Source organism: Rhinolophus sinicus, chromosome X (genome assembly GCF_036562045.2).
Source record: "Rhinolophus sinicus isolate RSC01 chromosome X, ASM3656204v1, whole genome shotgun sequence".
In the NCBI taxonomy this organism is placed as follows: Eukaryota; Metazoa; Chordata; class Mammalia; order Chiroptera; family Rhinolophidae; genus Rhinolophus; species Rhinolophus sinicus.
The window spans coordinates 75,986,469-75,999,741 of record NC_133768.1 but is presented as its reverse complement, the minus strand read 5'-3'; positions in this window follow the sequence as shown (position 1 = coordinate 75,999,741).

Here is a 13,273-nt window from a genome sequence, read left to right as displayed (position 1 = left end):
CTCTCTGCCTTGCTCCATTCAAAGTTCATGTTTACTGGAGAGAGAATTCCATTGGCCCAATCTGAGCCAAGAATCTATCCCAGATTTATTCACCTGTGACTAAAAGGCAGAATCACTTAGCCTAAGCATGGCTACTGGTGTGGGGGGGATACACCTTTATGTATAAAGGGGTCATTCTCAGGGAATAATAATGATGACTAGCACATATTGAGTGCTTACTACATTCTAGTAACTGATCTGAGTATTTCACATACATTATTTCATTTAAGCTTTACAACAACCTAATGAGGGGATATTCTCATTACCACATTACAGATGAGGAAACAGGCTCAGAGAGGTTATAAGGAATTTGCCTGAAGTAACACAGGTAGGGGTAAGGAAACACTCTGTTCCCTAATCCTGTGCTCTTAACCACTTCACCACGATGCCTCTAAGAAAAGAGAGGATTATGAACCAGGCAACCACCCCACTTGTTGATAGGGCAGGAAGTTTCAGGAAGCACATGTATGACATAGTTAGAGAAGAAGGGGCCAGGGGTCTGCCAGATTCTGACATCAGGAAACTGAGTCTCAGGTTGGGAACATTGTTTGCCCAAGATTACAGAGTTAACAGCAGGCTAGGAGCCCTTCAAATCCCTTGCCCTTTCCATCACAGCCTCCCATTCTAAGCCAATAAGCCTCAATATTCACACTTCCCAAAACTTTATTTACATTGTAGGGTCCCATAAAAATACTCCTCTGCTTTTGTTTATTTGTTGTGTTTTTTTCGTTTGGTTCAGCCTCTCAGCTGCAATTCTGTATATCTACCCTTTTATTTCATATCTGCCTGTTTATTTGTGAGAATCAAGGGAAGCCCTAGAATGCCTTCCAGGGCAGGAAACACACCATTTCCCATCTTCTTTACTTTTTTTCCATTTATCAGAGGTCACCGGTCACAGAAAAAGTAGCACCCTTTCAATACTGGGCAGGATGGGCCCCAAACTGTGTAAGCATGTACTCAGAAGTTAAATTCTAGAGGCCAGGGTCCACTGCCATTCTTGCCACACTGTCAGGCTAGTCTTGGGTTCAAAGCACATGACTTCTACAGATCTCAGAAATGATACAAATGGGTTCAGAGAAAGTGCTGGTGTTTGGCCTAGCTTTGACAATGGCCTGGAACTTCAAAACACATGGGGAAATCTCAGGCCTGGTAGTCCATCCTGTGTGCTTGGATATCAGACTCTTTGAGCAAAGACAGTAGTGAAGAAAGATCCTGAGCATGGGTTGGACTGTAGAAAGCAGAGAGTGGGGGAATGGCAGAATGGGGGTTAGGCAACTTTTAGGTGACTTTTAAGTCACCTAAATTTGCCTGCATCTTCTTGTTACCTTCTTTGTTAAAACCTCTGAAACGGGGCCAGCCCCGGCCGGCCCTACCCAGTGGCTCAGGTTGTTGGAGCGCCATGCTCCTAACACCGAGGTCACCAGTTCAGTTCCCACATGGGCCAGTGAGCTGCACCCTCTACAGCTAAGATTGTGAACAATGGCTCTCCCTGGAGCTGGGCTGTCATGAGCAGCCAGAGGTTGGCGTGAGCTGCCACGGGCTGCCGTGTGCTGCCATGAGTGGTCTGCAGCCATCATGTGTGGCTGGCAGCCAGTGAAAGCTGCCTTGAGTGGCTGACGGATGACTGGCGACTGACCGCCTCAGCCGGGGGGAACGCAAGGCTCACAATACCAGCATGGGCCAGGGAGCTGTGTCCTACACAACTAGACTGAGAAACAATGGCTTGAACCACAGTCGGGGGCAGGGGAGGCAGAAGAAGGGGGGAAAAAAACACCAAAAAAACCTCTGAAATGAATCTCTTATACTCATTTCCATTTTTCAGGGAGATTGATGTTTCTCATCAGCTTACCTCCCCTGGGACTGTCGTACCTCTAAAGAGGTGGTGGTACAATGAGTGGGTTTTAGGAAACCCAAGAATCCTCTGAAATTGTATGTAAAATGTTGTGGGTATGTAAATTTTTCTAAGGAGAGCAGACATAGATCTGATCAGATAGTTAATGGATCCATGATCTTGAAAAAAAAATGTACAAACCACTGGCATGGAAACCTTAAGGGTGAAGGAATGCACTTCTAACTGTGTAATTTCAGGAGCAATGAGCTAGGGTGCAGAGCCAGGATTTTCCCCAGAGTCCTTAAAAACCACATGGAATTCATGAACAAAGTCACAGAGAGTTAGCCTGGGAGAGGTGCGTCATCTTGGGAAGGACTGAAGGAAACAGGAGAGGAAGGCAGCAGCAGAGATATTGGGGGATTTAAAGGAGGGACTGGGATCAAATCAAAGCCAGACATTTTGAAATAACTTGAGCAGAGCAGCCAATCTGAAAGTGCTCTTCAGAGCTCAGCTGAATGAGAGAGACGGGATCTGAATGACTGGCAGCCGAAACTGTCTTGAAGATTTGTATTTAATGTGATATTTAATATTTAATAAAGTAAAAACAGTAGCAATCAATGTGAAAGTAAGGGAGCAGCTGCTGCTTTCCAAATACTGTCAACAAGACAGAAAATGTGTGAGGTGTTGTGAATAATGGCTGTAATTAAAGCACTGCAGCAATTCTGGTAGGATAAGCAAGGCTCCCAAGGTTAGGATGATCAAGTTCAGTCTCAAAAGCACTGTGTGTGTGTGTGTGTGTGTGTGTGTACACACATGTGTGCAAGTGCATGTGAATATATACATATGTGCCCATGTATGTACAAGGTGTGATCAAACAATACAATGAATGTTTAAATAAATAAAAATTATTACAGTAAAAGACACATTGCCATGAATCCTCTTAAAAAAACACACACAAAAAAACTCTCCCTCACTTTGAACATACTTATCCCATAGTTATTGCCACTTTCTGAAGCAGTTCTGGAAGTCCTCTTTCATTGAGTGTCTTTAGTTGCATTGTCATAGCACCTCAATGTCCTGAATTATTTTTACTTTGGGGAAGAGCCAGGAGTTGCAGAGTGTCAGATCTGGTGAATAAGGAGGATGAAGACACACCATAATGTTTTATTTGACAGAAATTGCCGTAGACTAGAAGCGATATGTGACATGGAGCATTGTCATGATGGAGGATGATTTACGGCACACTTTAAAGCACACGTTCTCTCAACCGTAGCTCACACCCGACTAACTGCACCAAACAAGTTGAAACTGTTACTAAGGTTGAACATGCCACTTCCCGTATTGAAAATCCCTGTCTTTCTGTTGGATGGCACTTAGCAGCAGCATTCATCGTATTTTGTGATCACAAAGGAAAGGCTCTCATGGCAGAGAGAAGACAAACCATGTGTGGGGGCAGAGCCTCAGAAAGTAGTTTCCAGGCTCTCGGCCTCACATAGACAGGTGCTGGCTCAGGTAGTAAATGGCCAATTGTGATTGCATGGCCATCAGCTGTGGCTAGTTGGCCGTCAGCTGTAACCAGTGAGCCATTAGGCCACAATATAACTGCTGTGGCTACGCTAGCAGAGAGAGAGAAGAATGGGGGCTAGCAAGAAGATGGCGGCTGGGCTGGCAAGCGTGGATGGCGGTTTGCGGACAGTGTGGATCCAGCCTCCAGTGAGAGTATAGTGCCGCCAGAGAGAATACAGTGGTATGACTCCCCTACCTATGGCTCCGTGGGTGTTCCTTTTTGGCCTCACCATATCCTGCGTTCTTGTATGGGGAGCGGGAGCAGAGACCCTGCAGGCCTCCCTGCACGACACCATGTTATCACTCAATGACTGAAAGCATCTGCTTGGAAATGGCATGGTCACTTACACTCACATTTCATTGGCCAAAGCAAGTTGCATGGCTGCTCCTGAGTTTTACAGGATGAGGATATATAATACACCGTCAGGCTTGGGTGACAAAAAATTAAACAGTAATACAATCTGCTGCACCACTGCCTTCTCAGCACCTAGCAAAGTTCCTGGAACAAAGTGGATCATCCTATCAATGGTGCCCCATGGCCCTTGGATCTTGGCAAGCTTTGTCCTAATGTGTACTGTGAGATTGCCTATAAGAACTTCCTTCTGGTTTGTATTATGTGATACTGAAAATTGATATTTTATCAATCTTATGTAACATGTAAACAAAAGCATCTTTAGAAAAAAATGTGCTCTTTTTGTTGCTTTGTAGCACTCAATCCAAGTGAAAAAACATGCTTTTTATGCAAAGGCAGCTACAAGAAAAATCTTCTAGCCCCTTCCAAATATATAATGTTACTCTTTCAAAGTCGAGAACCCAGGGCAATCTGTGAGAGAAACACTGATCTCTGGGGCACCTAATAGGCACGCCAAACTTGTTCTTCCCAAAGCTGAATCTGACATTCTTCTTCTCCCAAAACCTGCTCCACCTTCATCCTTTTCCATTTCATTAAACAGTAACTCTCTCTCTCTCCAGTTGCTGAAGCCAAATTGTTGGAGTTGTCCTTGAATGGTCCCTCTCTCTCTCTCTGTCTCTCTTTCATACCCCACATCCAATTCATCAGCAAATACTGTCAGTTCTGCCTTCAAAATATATCCAGAATATGATCATTTTCTATCATCTCCACTGCTATTACCTTGGTCTAAAACATCATCATCTCTTAGCTGAATTATCACTTGACCTTCTCCATCTGTCAGCCATTGCTATTATGATATTGCCAAATAATCCCAAAATGTTAATTGCTTACAACATTTATTTTGTTTGCTCATGGGTCTGTAAGTTGGCTGGAATGGCTCTGCTTCAGGCTAAGAGTCAAATTCATAACTTCTCTGTGTATCTCTTCATTGTGGGACCAGCAGCCAGCTGGGAAATGTTCTTCCTACGGCAAATGGTAGGTGCACAAGAGGCCAAGCTAAGACAGGCAAGCACATTTAAAATCTCTGCTAGCATCATGTCCACTGACATTCCACTGGACATAGCAAGCCATGTGGCCATGTTCAGGAGCCATGTGATGGTGAAATATTTGCTGCTTGCCCTAGAAAGAAGTACTGCAAAGTCACATGACAAAAGGATCCATGTAAAATACCATAACAGGAAGGGAGTAAAAAATTAAGAACAATAATCCAATCTTCCATTCTCCCTAACAGTCCTCCTTGCTTCTGTCTTTTTTATCCTAGAGTCTATTCTCAACATAATTAACCCCTCACCTCTTTCTGGTCTTTGCTCAGATGTCACTTTCTCAGAGAAGTCTTCCCTGTGCACACTATTTAAAATTATAACCACCCCAACCATCTCAGCATCTCTACCTCCTTTCTGTGTTTCATTTTTCTTCAATAGCACTTGTTAGCTAACATACTGTATATTTTGCCTATTTAGTTTATTGTCTGTTTCCTTTCAACAGAATGTAAACTACCTGAGGGCAGGTATTTTGATCTGATTTGTTCACTGCTGTATCTTAAGTACCTACAACAGTACCTGCCACACAATAGCTCTTAATAAATATTAAATGAATGAATAAATAGATTGATGAGCTATTAGTGGTAGGAACAAGGAGCTGGCTAGGCTAAGAATGGGAAGAGGTTTGGTATGGCAATGGAATGCGGCATGGCACTTTATGCCATTTTGGAGGAGAAAGGAGGAGATACAAAAGCCCCTCAGTGAGGGGAGATAACAGAGCATCATTTTATTAATGGTCATTTGGGGTTTTTAAGCAGTGAGGTGACATGATAACTCACGAACAAATGCCTGCCATACCTTTAGGCTACCTCTTTCTTGTCTGCCCCCATTCACATGCAGAGAAACAAAACCAGGCATACAAGTTCATGTTTCCTGAGTTCCTTTTGTCCACTATTATCCCTTGGCACCACACAGCCAGCAATCTTCAATGGCTAAAGCTTTATTCAAGGCAATAGGGTCTGCCAGGCTGGCTGATTTTCCTGTGTGAGCACCAGTGGGTACTGCCCTGGGATAGAACCTAATTCAAGGAGCTGCCCTTTTTATTTTTTTTATTATTAAATTTATTGGGGTGACAATTGTTAGTAAAATTACATCGATTTCAGGTGTACAATTCTGTATTACATCATCTATAAATCCCATTGTGTGTTCATCACCCAGAGTCAGTTCTCCTTCCATCACCATATATTCGATCCCCCTTACCCTCATCTCCCACCCCCCCCCCCCCTTACCCTCTGGCAACCACTAAACTATTGTCTGTGTCTATGAGTTTCTGTTTCTCATTTGTTTGTCTTGTTCTTTTGTTGTTTTGGTTTATATACCACATATCAGTGAAATCACATGGTTCTCTGCTTTTCTGTCTGACTTGTTTCGCTCAGCATTACTCTCTCAAGATCCATCCATGTTGTCACAAATGTTCCTATATCATCTTTTCTTACTGCGAATAGTATTCCATTGTGTATATATACCACAACTTCTTTATCCATTCATCTATCGAAGGACATTTTGGTTGTTTCCATGTCTTGGCCACGTAAACAAAGCTGCAATGAACATTGGAGCACACGTGTCTTTATCTCTAAATGTTTTCAGATTTTTGGGTAGATACCCAGGAGAGGATTGCTGGGTCATATGGCAATTCTATTCGTAATTCTTTGAGGAACCTCCACACTGCCTTCCATAACGGCTGCACCAGTCTGCATTCCACCAACAGTGTATGAGGGTTCCTTTTCTCCACAGCCTCTCCAACATTTGTTACTATTTGTCTTGTTGATGATAGCCATTCTGACTGGGGTGAGGTGATATCTCATTGTGGTTTTGATTTGCATTTCTCTGATGATTAGTGATGTTGAGCATTTTTCATATGTCTATTTGCCATTTGTATGTCCTCTTTGGAGAAATGTCTCTTCAAGTCCTCTGCCCATTTTCAATTGGGTTGTTTGTTTTTTGTTGTTGAGTTGCATGAGTTCCTTGTATATTCTGGATACTAGCCCCTTATCGGAGGCACTGTTTGCAAAAATCTTCTCCCATTCAGTTGGTGGCCTCTTTATTTTGTCAATGGTTTCTTTTGCTGTGCAGAAGCTTTTAAGTTTCATATAGTCCCATTCGTTTATTTTAGCTTTTACTTCCATTGCCTTTGGAGTCAAGTTCATAAAATGCTCTTTGAACCCAAGGTCCATAAGTTTAGTACCTATGTTTTCTTCTATGCAGTTTATTGTGTCAGGTCTTATGCTTAAGTCTTTGATCCATTTTGAATTAACTTTGGTACATGGTGACAAATAGCAGTCCAGTTTCATTCTTTTGCGTGGCTATCCAATTCTCCCAGCACCATTTATTGAAGAGGCTGTCTTTGCTCCATTGTATGTTTTAGCTTCTTTGTCAAAATTATCTGTCCATATTTATGTGGTTTTATTTCTGGGTTCTCAATTCTATTCCATTGGTCTATGTGTCTGTTTTCTGCCAATACCATGCTGTTTTGATTATTGTAGCCCTGTAGTACAAGCCAAAGTCAGGAAGTGTGATACCTCCATTATTGTTCTTTTTCTTAAGATTGCTTTGGCTATTCAGGGTCTTTTGTGGTTCCAAACAAATCTGATGATTTTTGTTCTATTTCTTTAAAATATGCCATTGGGATTTTGATGGGGATTGCATTGAATCTGTATATTGCTTTGGGTAATATGGCCATTTTAACTATGTTGATTCTTCCAATCCATGAGCATGGAATGTCTTTCCATTTCTTTGTGTCTTCTTCAATTTCTTTCAAAAATGTCTTATAGTTTTCAGCATATAGGTCTTTCACATCCTTGGTTAAGTTTATTCCTAGGTATTTTATTCTTTTTGCTGCAATTGCAAAAGGAATTGTTTTTGTATTTCTTTTCTGAGATTTCATTGTTAGTATATAGGAAGGCAATGGACTTTTGTGCGTTGATTTTGTAGCCGCAACTTTACTGTATTCGTTGATTGTTTCTAATAGCTTTTTGGTGGAGTCTTTAGGGTTTTCTATATATAGCATCATGTCATCTGCAAAGAGTGATAATTTAACTTCTTCATTCCCAATTTGGATGCCTTTTATTTCTTTCTCTTGCCTGATTGCTCTGGCAAGGACTTTAACACTATGTTGAAAAGCAGAGGTGATAGGGGACATCCTGTCGTGTTCCTGAACGTAGAGCAAAGGGCTTCAGTTTTCTCCATTAATTATGAGATTAGCAGAGGGCTTGTCATATATGGCCTTTATTATGTTAAGGTATTTTCCTTCTATACCCATTTTATTAAGTGTTTTAATCATAAATGGATGTTGTATCTTGTCAAATGCTTTTCTGCATCAATTGATATAATCATATGATTTTTGTCCTTTATTTTGTTTATGTGATGTATCACATTGATGGATTCTATGTTGAACCATCCTTGTGCCCGAGGATGAACCCCACTTGGTCGTGATGAATAATCTTTTTAATGCATTGTTGTATTCGATTTGCTAGAATTTTATTTAGGATTTTTGCATCGGTATTCATTAGAGATATTGGTCTGTAGTTTTCTTTTTTGTGCTGTCCTTACCAGGTTTTGGTATCAGGGTAATGTTGGCCTCATAAAATGAGTTAGGGAGTACTGTCTCTTCTTCAATTTTTGGAAGAGTTTGTGCAGAATTGGTATTAGATCCTCTTTGAAGGTTTGGTAGAATTCACTAGTGAAGCCATCTGGTCCCGGACTTTTGCTTTTGGGAAGGTTTTGGATGACTGATTCAATTTAGTTACTGGTGATCGGTCTGTTTAGATTTTCCAGTTCTTCATGGTTCAGCCTTGGAAGGCTATATGTTTCTAAGAACTTGTCCATTTCTTCTAGGTTGTTGAATTTGGTGGCATATAGTCCTTCATAGTATTCTTGGATGATCCTTTGTATTTCTGTGGTGTCCGTGATAACTTCCCTTTTACGTTTCTGATTTTGTTAATCAGTGTCTTCTCTCTTTTATCTTAGTAAGTCTAGCCAAGGGTTTGTCAATTTTGTTAATCTTTTCAAAGAACCAGCTCTTTGTCACATTAATTTTTCTATTGTCTTTTTGTTCTCTATTTCATTTAGTTCTGCTCTAATTTTTGTTATTTCCTTTCTTCTGCTGACCTTGGGTTTTACTTGTTCTTCTTTTTCTAGTTCTTTAAGGTGTAACATAAAGCTATTTATTTGGGAGTTTTCTTGTTTCTTGAGATAGGCCTGTAATGAGATAAATTTACCTCTGAAAACTGCTTTTGCTGCATCCCAAACATTTTGGTAGGATATATTTTCATTGTCATTGTTTTCTATGTATCTTTTGATCTGTCCTCTAATTTCTTCTTTGACCCAGTCCTTCTTTAAAAGTATGTTGTTTAATCTCCATGTATTTGTGTTTTTTTCCTGCTTTCTTTTTACAGTTGATATCAATTTCAAAGCCTTGTGATCAGAGAATATGCATGGTATGATTTCAATCTTCTTAAATTTGTTGAGACTGATTTTATGTCCCAATATATGGTCTATCCTTGAGAATGTTCCATGTACACTAGAAAAGAATGTATAGTCTGATGTTTTAGGATGAAGTGCTCTATAAATGTCAATTATGTCCATTTCATCTAATGTGTCATTTAGGGCTACTATTTCGTTATTTATTTTCTGTTTGGATGATCTATCCATAGCTGTCAATGATGTATTTAAGTCCCCTAGTATAATTGTGTTTTGGTCAATTTCTCCCTTTAGTTCTGTTAGTAGTTGCTTGGTGTATTTGGTGCTCCCTGATTGGGGGCATAAATATTGATGACTGTTATGTCTTCTTGTTGTACAGTCCCTTCACCATTATGAAATGTCCATCTTTGTCTCTTGTTATCTTTTTCACCTTGAAGTCTGTTTCATCTGATATCATTATGGCTACACCTGATTTTCTCTGGGTACCATTTGCTTGGAGTGTCAATTTCCACCCTTTCACTTTGAGTCTATGCTTGTCCTTGTAGCTGAGATGTGTCTCTTGGAGACAGCATATGGTTGGGTTTAGTTTTTTGATCCAATCTGCTACTCTGTGCCTTTTTATTGGTGAGTTCAGTCCATTTACATTTAGGGTGATTATTGATATGTGAGGATTTCCTGTCATTCTATCTTTAGTTTTCTGGTAAGGCTGTGTCTCCATTGTTTCTTTGCCTTTTTGTTGTTGTCTATTATTTCTGTGTGGTGGTATTCTATGATGTTTCCCTCTGTTTCTTCTTTTATTTCAGTATATATTTCAATTCTGGATTTATTTTGAGTGGTTACCCTTAAGTTTATGTAAAGAAAGTTTGATATTTAGAGTATTCCATTTTCTTCAGCACGCTTACTTTCTCCATTCCCATATTCGGTTCAGGCCTTTACTCTCCCCTTTTTGAGTTTTGGTTGCCACAAATTGTCCCTGTTGATGGTGGTCGAATAGCCTCCTTTAGTATTTCTTGTAGTGCAGGTCGTGTATTAGAAAATTCCCTCAGCTTCTGTATGTCTGGAAAGGTCTTTATTCCTCCTTCATATCTAAAGGATATCTTTGCTGGATATATTATTCTTGGCTCATGGTTTCTCTCTTTCAATAGTTTGAATATTTGGTTCCACTCCCTCCTGGCTTGTAGAGTTTCTGCTGAAAAATCTGATGATAATCTAATGGGCTTTCCTTTGTAAGTTACCGTCTTCTTTTCCCTGGCTGCCTTGAGGATTCTTTCTTTGTCGTTGATTTTAGACAGCTTCAATACAATGTGCCTTGGAGAAGGTCTGTTGGGATTGAGGTAACTAGGTGTTCTATTTGCTTCTTGGATTCGAGGGTCCAGTTCTGTCCACAAATTTGGGAAGTTCTCATCGACAATTTGTTTGAATATATTCTCTGTTCCCTTCTCTCTTTCTTCTCCTTCTGGTATGCCCATTATTCTTATATTGCTCTTTCTGATGGAGTCAGAAAGTTCTTGTAAGTTCTTTCATTTCTTTTAAGTCTCAAGTCTCTTTCTTCTTCTATTTGTGTCATTTCCAGGTTTCTATCTTCGATGTCACTGATTCTTTGCTCCATCTGGTCAACTCTACTACCTAAGCTGGTTATTTCATTCTTAATTTCTTCTATTGAGTTCTTAATCTCCAGAAATTCTATTTGGTTCTTTTTAAGATTTCAATCTCTTTCGTAAAATGCTCATGCTGTTCTTTGATTGAGTTTCTGAGTTCATTTAACTGCCTATCTGTGTTTTCTTGTATCTCGTTGAGTTTTTCAGAACTGCAATCTTGAATTCTCTGTCATTTAAGTCACATATTTCTGTATCTTTAAGTGCCTTCTCTGGAGATTTTTCACTTTCTTTCTGAGCTATCTTGTTGCCTTGGTTATTCATGGCGATTACTGGTTTACTATTTCTCTTCCTAGACATCTACAGGAGTGACTTCTGCAACAGGTTGATAAGCGGTCTTTCTTTTGTTTGCCAGTACTTGTTGGTAGAATGTTTTATTATTTCTCCAACTGCAACTTATTTTCTTCTCCCACACAGTAGTGCTATGTTTTCTCTGCACTATTCCAACTTCTCACACAATGGGGGATTCCCTGGGAGACGGGCTTCTCCTCTGTTAATAGTTCGTCTAGGTCACAGGCGCAGTGTCCCGGTGGGTATGCGGAGAGCTTTTGATGTTCCAAAGCTCTTCCAGCTCCTGATTCAGAGCCCGTATATTTCAGCAGTTCTGTTTACTCCTGCAGGGATCCGCCCAGATAGGTGGGGTCAGGGGCGGGGTGAGTTGTGAGAGGTGGCCCAGAGCAATGGCGGCGACCACCACCACAGCCGGTCCTGCTTCCACAGCTCTCTCCCTTTGCTGGAACTAGTTGGGCTGTGAATTTGTGTTTAGTCCACAGTTCTCAAAACAGCAAATTTTCTGTTGTTTTGATCTGACACTGCTACTGTTTCGCTTCTAGCACCGGGCAGGTGGGGGCGGGCGAGCTCTGGGAGGGAGGGAGGCGGCTAGTCTCAGTGCCTAAGGCTCCGTTCTCTGCTCGGCAGTGCGGGCTTAAACCACCGTTTTCAGCCTTTTTCCCTCAGTCTTTTCTCCGAGGTCTCTGCCGTGGCGTTGGGTTCAGCCGTGTTATATGCTGTCCCTCAGCCCTGTGGAGCCCTGGCGGATCCCTAGCAGTCGGAGTTCTTCCCTCTCCCGCAGCTGCGGTAGTTCCGGGAAGCAGCGAGCTCGGCGCACTGAGCTAGGTCTGCGTCCTGTGCCCGCGCGGCTCCGTCTCCGCGCACTTCTCCCTTTCCTCCTCCCTCCACTCGCGCGAATCTCCCACCTGTAGGCGACCTCAGTCGGTAGTGGGCCTCTTCGTGTTGCCTGTCTGCTGTACAGGGAGTCCTTTGTGGAGTTTTTGTTGTTCGATTCTTTGTAAATTCCAGGGGAGCTTTACAGAGGCTCACCTCACTCCGCCATTTTTCCGGAAGTCCGGAGCTCCCCTTTTATCTTGGAAGAAAGAAGCAATTTCACTCAGGGAGGACTCAAGGTCAACCCTAGGATAATTGTCCTCTAAGTTATTAGAGGGAAACCTGGCAAACCTGGCTGAGCTACTGGAAGGAGCACTAAAACACTTAGTGGGATCTAGACCTGGGAATGGATTCCAACACTCACTAAGCATCTTGAAGCAGAATTAGTGGTTACAGAGTATTGGTGAAAATATTTGTAATTTTTAAATTTTTTAATCAAGTTTTTATAAAAGAAATACCCACTTCTTTCTTTCCTTTTCTTTCTTTTCTATTTTACAAATTTTATTGGTGAATATTGGGGAACAGTGTGTTTCTCCAGGGCCCATCAGCTCCAAGTCATTGTCCTTCAATCTAGTTGTGGAGGGCGCAGCTCAGCTCCAAGTCCAGTTGCCATTTTCAATCTTTTGTTGCAGGGGGCGCAGCCCACCATCCCATGAACTGGCAACCTTGTTGTTGAGAGCTCATGCTCTAACCAACTGAGCCATCCGGCCGCCCCATTTTTCATCAACTTTTATGTGTGTATATATACAAACATATGAAGTAAATATCAGCACACATATATACAATATAATATAAATGGTGTGCATATATAGTATATATAAATGGAGTGGCAGTCTCCAAAGATGACCACCATGAATTATGTCTTTCAGTGTACATGCACGCCATTCCATTCATCAAAGACTGGAATCTGTTTTTTCTTCTCTTGAAACTGGTCTGTTCTCATGTCTTTCTTTGACTGGTAGAACGTGGTTGAAGTAACACTGTGCCCAGTTCCAGAGCTAGCTTTTCAGAGGCATGAAAGTTTCTGCATTCTCTCAGGGACAGCCAGCTACCATATAAGAAATCTGACTAGTCTGAGAGGAACCCCAAGCTGTGAGGAAGCCCAAGCTAGCCATATGGAAAGACCATGTAGAGGAAAATCCAAGAA